Source organism: Protopterus annectens, chromosome 9.part0 (genome assembly GCF_019279795.1).
Source record: "Protopterus annectens isolate FY-2018-M chromosome 9.part0, PAN1.0, whole genome shotgun sequence".
Taxonomy (NCBI): Eukaryota; Metazoa; Chordata; order Ceratodontiformes; family Protopteridae; genus Protopterus; species Protopterus annectens.
Window position 1 is genome coordinate 1,145,663,121 of NC_056743.1, and position 10,007 is coordinate 1,145,673,127.

The following is a 10,007-nucleotide window of genomic DNA, read 5'->3' on the forward strand; positions in this document are numbered from 1 at the left end:
AGGGTCATACCTGCCTGGGTCACATGATCCAAGAGCTTTTCCATGTCTCTTTTCATGTAGTCCAGGGAGGTACGTCTCAAGTCATTCACTCCAGCATGGACAATGACAGAGTCATATTTGTACTTGTTGTGGAGTGACTTCAGTGCATGCATTATGTGGTGGATCCTGGCACCCGACAGGCAGCTGACTGTAATTTTTCTCCTTATTCAACCTGGTGAGTGGGACATCAGTGTGCCTGACTATAAAGTCACCTATGACTAAAGTGTTGGGTACATTGTCTTGCCTTAACGGCTGTTGTTAGGTTGCAGACTGGTGTTGTGAGCTATGTGTCACTTTGGTTATGACTGGTGTTTGTTTATGTTTCGGCTTCGGAGGTCCTTGTTGCTAGGGCAGGTTAATGTTAAGGGCCTCCGCATATGTGGGTTTAGTGTTGCTATGTGTGGGTGTTGATGGTGTGGGTTTTGAAGGGCTATGAGTTGCTTGAGGTGTAATGCAGGTGTTAACCTTCTCCTCTTGACTGTCTAGCACAATCTTGGCCAGAGAGAGCTTTGCTTCCAGTTTGGCTATGTAAGTGCATCTCTCGCAGGTTGTAGTGTTGAGTGGTAGGAGGAGAGGATTGTCTGTGTACATGATGCAGTTGCCGCATTGCCCCAGTATGCCCAGATTCACCAGGTGGACAGAAGAAATCATCGGAAGCTGACCCTTGGACATGCCTGTTTAGGTGCTTTTTTGTAAAGTTTAAGAGCTGTTTTCCCTTACCTTTGCAAGGTACTTTGCAATTATAGGCTGTTTAGTGGCTATGATTAATTTCTCCTTATTGACAAGGAGAGCTGAGTGCTTGTATCAGTTTCAGGCTTCCTAGTGCTTTCCAGCAGGTTCTAGAGCAAGTGCTAGTCACAGGGGTTCAGATTTTAGTGCTACTACTGAGAAACCAGCTAGTTTTAAGGGAAAATTTGAAGAGCAGACTTTCTGGCACCTGGAATAGTTTAACTGCAGCCTCACAGTGCTGCATGATGTGAAAAATGTGCAAACACATGCGTTTTTAAGCCAGGAAGTTGAAAGGGATAGAAACCAGCCCAAAAGGCTAATAAAATTACAATTTCAGAGCTGGAAGTCACTCCTCTAGCGTTAGATAGGCAGTACAATGCTCACCTGTCCCACTGGTAGGCAGTAGGACTTCCCTCCACCAAAGCAAGGTCTGGATAGCACTGAGCACAGAAAATAAAGTCCTGAGACAAGCAAAGCCTGGGATATGGACTGGCTAGAAAAGGTGGGAAACAAGCAAATAAGATAGTATTTTTTTTGTTGAAACAAGCTACACAATGCAATAATACAGTAAATAAACACATAAAAGGCTAACACACTTGAGTGTGTAGTCCTAAACAGTAAATGCAATTAAAACTCTACAAAATTAGCAATTTAAAACTTTTTAAATGAAGCAAGGCAAGTGCACAACTGAAAAACGATTTAAGAGGCAGTAACACAGCAGAATAAGTAGCTAGACTACATATACAGAGAAGTCTATATACACAGAAAAGCAGCTAAAACACACAAACACTTCAGATACAGTGCAATCTAGAGCACTTGAGTTGTAGCAATATTAAGGCAATCACAGTTATAATAAATGCTCTAAAATATACTCTATATTTCCAAAATGTCTGAGAAGCACAGTCAGAACACAAGGAGATTCAGGCAAAAACATTTTTTTTTGAAAGGGAAAAAGGAGAAACAGAAGGCCTTATCAAATGTTCTCTCTGTATTAGGTAGACTGAGCTAATGACACTAGACTGGGAGGAGTGTCCCAGATCAGATTTACAGTAGGGGTGGGCAACTGCAAAGCCACCAAGTATAACATCAAGACACCAGCTGGGAGGGAGGATGGGGGCAATACTAAAGCTATTAGCCTACAGACAGTAAGCACTACAGAAAGCCACAAAATGAAAGTTTTTAAACAGATAAAGACTTGTAAAGATACAGAATGATTTTACCTGCAAACAAATCAGTTACCCATGCAGATTAGTTAATAGCAATAAAATACACTCAAAAACTAAGCAGCAGGCAATAAAAGGGCTATATATAAATTGCTAGAAACAATAATCAGTATAAATAATTGAAAAAAACAGGATACTTATATATCTCAGCTAAGTGTTGTAGTCAACACCTCTCATCCACTCTGTTCAGTGTGTGTATAGACAGAAACCCTCTCAAAGTTACGGGTTAAATACCAGAAGAACAACTTTTTTTTTTTTTTTTTTTTTTTTTTTACAAAAACACAAAAGAACCAGCCCCCACTAGCCAGCAGCCAATTAACACAATCTAACCAAGGTAAAGAAAGGCTTCAGCTAATTCAAGATGGCCTGTCCATGTGCTTTGAACAATCACTGTACTCAGTTACTGCACAGAGATGGATGTTCTCCATTTTAGGAGTGCCTTGAGAGAGTGCAATTTGAGGTTTAGACTTCTAGCAATGAGTAGCATTACCTTCAGATTTTCCATGCTTGTATCTGTTACGGGTGGTGGTTTTATCCTTTGAACCTTGCCTAAAAAGGCACTATAGGGGTGGCAGAGCTTTAATCCCAGGGTGACAGGTGCAGACCATCTCTGGCAAAGCATTGTGGTTTGTCGATCATGTCCTCCCAGGCAGACAAATACTGGATCCCCTTTGAATGACACCAGATGCTTAATTGTTGAATTCAATAATTTTTTTCTTTATACTGTGGTATCTTTCTGGGCGAAGGCAGGATGCTACTCAGGGCTAGGGTCACCTGCCTGGGGTCACATGATCCAGAGCTTTTCCATGTCTCTTTTTTGTGTCAGGAGGGGAGGTGGAATCTCAAGTCATTCACTCCAGCATGGACAATGACAGAGTCGTATTTGTACTTGTTGTGGAGTGACTTGAGTGCATGCATTATGTGGTGGATCCTGGCACCCGACAGGCAGCTGACTGTAATTTTCTCCTTATTCAGCCTGGTGAGTGGGACATCAGTGTGCCTGACTATAAAGTCACCTATGACTAAGTGTTGGGTACATTGTCTTGCCTTAGCGGCTGTTGTTAGGTGGCAGACTGGTGTTGTGAGCTATGTGTCACTTTGGTTGTGACTGGTGTTTGTTTACGTTTCGGCTTCGGAGGTCCTTGGGCAGGTTAATGTTAAGGCCTCCCGCATATGTGGGTTTAGTGTGTTGTGTTGTGGGAGTTGATGGTGTGGGTTTTGAAGGGCTATGAGTTGTTTGAGGTGTAATGCAGGTGTTAACCTTCTCCTCTTGACTGTCTAGCACAATCTTGGCCAGAGAGCTTTGCTTCCAGTTTGGCTATGGGTGCATCTCTTGCAGGTTGTAGTGTTGAGTGGTAGGAGGAGAGGATTGTCTGTGTACATGATGCAGTTGCCGATTGGCCCAGTATGCCCAGATTCACCAGGTGGACAGAAGAAATCATCGGAAGCTGACCCTTGGACATGCCTGTTTGGTGCTTTTTTTGTAAGAGTTTAAGTTTTTTCCTACCTTTGCAAGGTACTTTGCAATTATAGGCTGTTTAGTGGCTATGATTAATTTCCTTATTGACAGGAAGAGAGCTGAGAGTGCTTGTATTAGTTTCCAGGCTCGCCAGTTCTCAGCCAGTGGTCTAGAGCTAGTCACAGGGGTTCAGATTTTAGTGCTACTACTGAGAAACCAGCTAGTTTTAAGGGAAAATTTGAAGAGCAGACTTTCTGGCACCTGGAATAGTTTTTAAGCCAGGAAGTTGAAAGGGATAGAAGAAATCAAAAAAGGCAATAAAATTACAATTTCAGAGCTGGAAGTCACTCCTCTAGCGTTAGACAGGCAGTACAATGCTCACCAGTCCCACTGGTAGGCAGTAGGACTTCCCTCCACCAAAGCAAGGTCTGGATAGCTCTGAGCACAGAAAATAAAGTCCTGAGACAAGCAAAGCCTGGGATATGGACTGGCTAGAAAAGGTGGGAAACAAGCAAATAAGATAGTATTTTTTTTTGTTGAAACAAGCTACATAATGCAATAATACAGTAAATAAACACAGAAAAGGCTAACACACTTGAGTGTGTAGTCCTAAACAGTAAATGCAATTAAAACTCTACAATTAATTTAACTTAAACTTTTTTATGAAGTACAGAGCCAAGTGGCTGAAACGAAACGATTTAAGGCAGTAAGCAGACAGAGTAGCTAGTCTTGTTATATACAGAGAAGCCTATATATTACAGCTAAGCAGCTACAACACAAACACTTCCAGATACAGTCATCTCTAGCACACTTTGTAATTAAGGCAATCACAGTTATAATAAATGCTCTAAAATATACTCTATATTTCCAAAATGTCTGAGAAGCACAGTCAGAACACAAGGAGATTCAGGCAAAAACATTTTTTTTGACTGAGCTAATGACACTAGACTGGGAGGTAGTGTCCAGATCAGATTTACAGTAGGGGTGGGCAACTGCAAAGCCACCAAGTATAACATCAAGACACCAGCTGGGAGGGAGGATGGGGACAATACTAAAGCTATTAGCCTACAGACAGTAAGCACTACAGAAAGTCACAAAATGAAAGTTTTTAAACAGATAAAGATTTGTAAAGATACAGAATGATTTTACCTGCAAACAAATCAGTTACCCATGCAGATTAGTTAATAGCAATAAAATACACTCAAAAACTAAGCAGCAGGCAATAAAAGGGCTATATATAAATTGCTAGAAACAATAATCAGTATAAATAATTGAAAAAAACTGGATACTTATATATCTCAGCTAAGTGTTGTAGTCAACACCTCTCATCCACTCTGTTCAGTGTGTGTATAGACAGAAACCCTCTCAAAGTTAGGGCTTAAATACCAGAAGAACAACTTTTTTTTTTTTTTTTACAAAAACACAAAAGAACCAGCCCCCACTAGCCAGCAGCCAATTAACACAATCTAACCAAGGTAAATAAAGGCTTCAGCTAATTCAAGATGGCCTGTCCATGTGCTTTGAACAATCACTGTATAAACAATCAAGCCCAGAGCCAACAATTCTGAACTAGGACAAATACTAAAGCTATTAGCCTACAGACAGTAAGCACTACAGAAAGCCACAAAATGAAAGTTTTTAAACAGATAAAGATTTGTAAAGATACAGAATGCTTTTAACTGCAAACAAATCAGTTACCTGTCAGATTAGTTAATAGCAATAAAATACACTCAAAAACTAAGCAGCAGGCAATAAAAGTGCTATATATAAATTGCTAGAAATAATCAGTATAAATAATCGAAAAAAACAGGATACTAATATATCTCCCCATGGATATCTTGGAAGATGTTAAGAACTATGTAATCAGTGAATGGGGAAAAATACCCACCCATTCTAGCTAAGGAATTGATTAAAAATGTATACTTAAATATAATTTATACTCCTAACTACATGGACTTACATTATATAATATAATAAATGTAAACAATAATGTGTAAAGAATATCATTCTAACCTGTTAACTTCTTACCTAAGTTACAAACATAATACATATATTTCTACATTCACATTGTATACTGTACAAAACTTCATATATTTAATCTTACATTTGTAACTGTAAAATAGGTTTAATTGTTATGTAGTCATTTAGTCCAGGTTCATTTGAGGCATCAGTTAATAATTGCCATTTCACTTCTCTTTGTCCTAATAGTGCCTTATAGTTCCCCCTTCTTTGTGCCATTATAACCTGCTCTAAAATGGCAAATCTAAAAAAGTGACCATCACCGTATTTGTCCACGTCTGAATAGGGCATAACTACTATCATTTTTTCTAATATTGTATAAATAGTCATAAATTCTTCTTTTAAACAAACTCCCTGTTTTACCTAAGTAGAAGCTAGGACAGATCATGCACTTAGCCATATATATAATAATATAATATTTTTAGAGTTACATTTACCTTGCTTGAATGTAACCTTAGTCCTATTTATATTTTCCAAAATAACATCTTCTACCTCTAAAATAGCATGACACTGCCTACAACTCTCACACCACAATGTATGTTTGTTCTGTTGACTCACAGCCCTTACAGTATTTCCTCTCTCAAAGTTCTTCTTTAAATTACAACCCATTTTGTAGACAAATATTGGGGTGTCTCCTACAATGTTTTTTATTTCACTATCTGCCATAAAATATTCCAATTTCTACAGAGAATCTGTTTTATCTGATTCACATGGGGGGGGGTATATTCCAAAATACAGGCCTTATTATAACGTACTTCTGTATTACTTGTAACAATACCTACATTTTTAATCAATTCCTTACCTAGAATGTGTGGGTATTTTTCCCCCATTCACTGATTACATATTTCTTAACATCTTCCAAGATATTCATGGGATATCCTCTCAAACTAAATAGGGACCTTATAAAATCTATTTTGTCAACCATGTTAGACTATAGGGACGTCATTCTGGTAACCCTAATACACTGCCCTTTAAAGATGTTTTTCATCATTTTCCTAGGATGATTATTGAATATTCTAGATAACTGTTGGAAAAGGCATTTTTCCTATGTATATGAGACTTAAAACCATTAGCTATATTAGATATAAATGTATCCTTGTACTTTTTAAAAATTCCATAAACTGGTCTATAATGTCTCATGGAACATCCGATAAAATAAAAATGTCATCCAAAAATCTGGAATAATATCGAATGTACTTATAATACTCACTCTTGAAGATGTAGTGTTCTCCCAATCCAACAAAACCAGGTAAGCAAAGATGAGGGCACATGCTGCCCCCATCGCCACCCTGCAGTCTGTCTATAATATTCACCTTCAAAGTAAATATAATTGTGTTCAAGCAGAATTGTCATAAATTCCATTATCAGACTTATATAGTCCCAATCCAGATTGGTATATTGTCTGACACTGTTGCAAAATCCTTCTAACCCTTGTTTCTTGGGTATACATGAAAACAAATCAAATCAATATAGTAATAAAATTAGTCCTTCTATCCTAAACTAGGAGTAAGACTACCTAAAAAGGCCCATGAGTCCTTTATTAGGTGTGGTATTTTCACATATATATGCTTAAGCCATTTGCCAGTGACTGTTCCTAAAGGGAAGGTTTTGGAGTGGCTACCTGAAACAATGGGATGAAAGGAGGGATCAATAGTATTCTTATAGACCTTCAGTATTCCCACTATTGTAGCCAATATAGGTGCTCTACTTTTAGAAAATTAAACAAACAAACAGGAAGCAACGTCTCTGCCAAAAGGTCCTCCTTCCAAGAAAATGATATCTAAATATGAAAAGTAGAAGGAGTGCCAAACCATGATGAGACCAAGAATGGAAACGTTCAACAAAATATAATGAAGAATAGGTTCTTTATTTCATCCAAAAATGTAAGCGCTCTCACGTGGGTCATCCCACGCTTCATCAGACAATCAGTCTATTTTTCATATTTACACTTTTAGAAAATTGAAAGTGACCATTTTAACATTGTTCTTATGGGACTTCATTTTTTTAAGGTGCCTATGGGTTTTTTTTAAATGATCAAGCACATAATGTGTTTGATGTACTTTTTAATCAGTTTGGTTTTGACTACATGAGACTACGTATTAAGAAAAATGATGAAAGATTGTGTAAATTGATGGAGGAAGTGGAAAAATTAAACAATGTTATTGTAAATGATTTGCTGTTTGCACAGTGTGAGAAATTGTACATAAAGCAGTACAATTTCACAGATAAAAAAGCTCAAACTATTTATTCCAAGAAATGTAAAAAGTTAAGAATGGCTGTAGAACATTTTTAAGTGTAACACTGTATACCCCTGGAAGGAGGGTAAAACTCAGTTTGATAAAGGTAATGTGAGACATGATACTATTAGACATCAGAGACCTAACCAAGAGGTACACCAGGAGGGTAGTAGTTCAAATTTTCACTTGGGGTGGAAACAGCAACCAAATTGGAGAAAGGATTGGAGGTGGAAAAGGAACAGGCAACAGTGGACACAGGGACAGAATATAGATCAGACTTTGGGTGAGAATATGAGACAGTGGTAGCCCCTGATACTCCAACAGGGGTATACTCAGAAATAACAATTTCTGATGGTATAGTCTACAGATTGGATAATTTTAAAATTTATAATTACACCAACTTGGTAATAGATGAGGACTATTTCAAACTATTCTCTAAGGGTATGAAATATATACCAAAGACTAGACTTCATTTGGTTTACTGCCTAACAGATATTAAGTTATTTCTTAGAAAAATAAATGTGGCTATATTATTTCAGAATAGATCTTTACCAGACTGCAAAGGAGGGTTAAAGAAAAAAAGTTCTCATATCCCACCAACCCACCCTAGTGTATCTGTATATGAAAAATTGGTCACTAGGGAAATATATTGCTTACAAAATGATACAAGATATAAGAAAACATTTAGTAATTTATCTGATGAATTACGAATTCTAGAACAACTTAAAAATTACCACAGCATTAGGGTTATGAAGCCCAATAAGGGTGGAGGGGTGTTATACAACACCTTGGATTATACTACAAAAATGCATAAAATACTTCAAGAGTCTGGTAATTATGAAACTGTGCTCATTAATGAAATACATATAGCATACAAATGGATAAATATGTATTTAGAAGAATTTCTTCCAGACAATCATATAACTATGGACACTTTCAATTTTCTAAAAGTAGAGCACCCTATATTGGCTACAATAGTGGGAATACCGAAGGTCGATAAGAATACTATTGATCCCCCTTTCATCCCATTGTTTCAGGTAGCCACTCCAAAACCTTCCCTTTAGGAACAGCCATTGACAAACGGCTTAAGCATTTATATGCGAAAATACCACACCTAATAAAGGACTTATGGGTCTTTTCAGGTAGTCATACTCCTAGTTTATGGAAAGAAGGACTAATTTTTATTACTATAGAAGTAATTGATTTGTTTTCATGTATACCCAAGCAACAAGGGTTAGAAGGATTTTGCAACAGTGTCAGGCAATATACCAATCTGGATTGGGACTATATAAGTCTGATAATGGAATTTATGGCAATTGTGCTTGAACACAATTATATTTACTTTGAAGGAGAACATTATAGACAGACTATGGGGGTGGCAATGGGGGCAGCATGTGCCCCCATCTTCGCTTACCTGGTTATGTTGAATTGGGAGAACACCTACATCTTCAAGAGTGAGTATTATAAGTACATTTGATATTATTCCAGATTTTTGGACGGCATTTTTATTTTATGGGATGGTCCATGAGACATCATAGACCAGTTTATGGAATTTTTAAACAGTACAAGTACATTTTTAAAATTGATATATTCTTGTAGTACTGAAGGTATAGCACATTTGGATACATTTATATCTAATATATCTAATGGTTTTAAGTCTTGTATACATAGGAAAAATACCTTTTCCAGCAGTTATTTAGGGTATTCAAGTAATTATCCTAGCAAAATGATGAAAAACATCTTTAAAGGGCAGTGTATTAGGGCTGCCAGAATGACGTCCCTATATTCTGACATGGCCGATGAAATAGATTTTATATGGTCCCTATTTAGTTTGAGAGGATATCCCATGAATATCTTGGAAGATGTTAAGAAATATGTAATCAGTGAATGGGGGAAAAATACCAACCCATTCTAGGTAAGGAATTAATTAAAAATGTAGGTATTGTTACAAATAATACAGAAGTACATTATAATAAGGCCTGTATTTTGGAATATACCTCATGTGATCCAGATAAAACAGATTCTCTGTAGAAATTGGGATATGTTATGGCGGATAGTGAAATAAGAAATATTGTAGGAGACACCCCAATATTTTTCTACAGAATGGGTTGTAATTTAAAGAAGAACTTTGAGAGAGGAAATACTGTAAGGGCTGTGAGTCAACAGAGCAAACATACATGCCGGTGTGGGAGTTGTAGGCAGTGTTATGCTATTTTAGAGGTAGAAGGTGTTATTTTGGAAAATATAAATATAGTCATTACATTCAAGCAAGGTAATTGTAACTCTAAAAATATTATATAT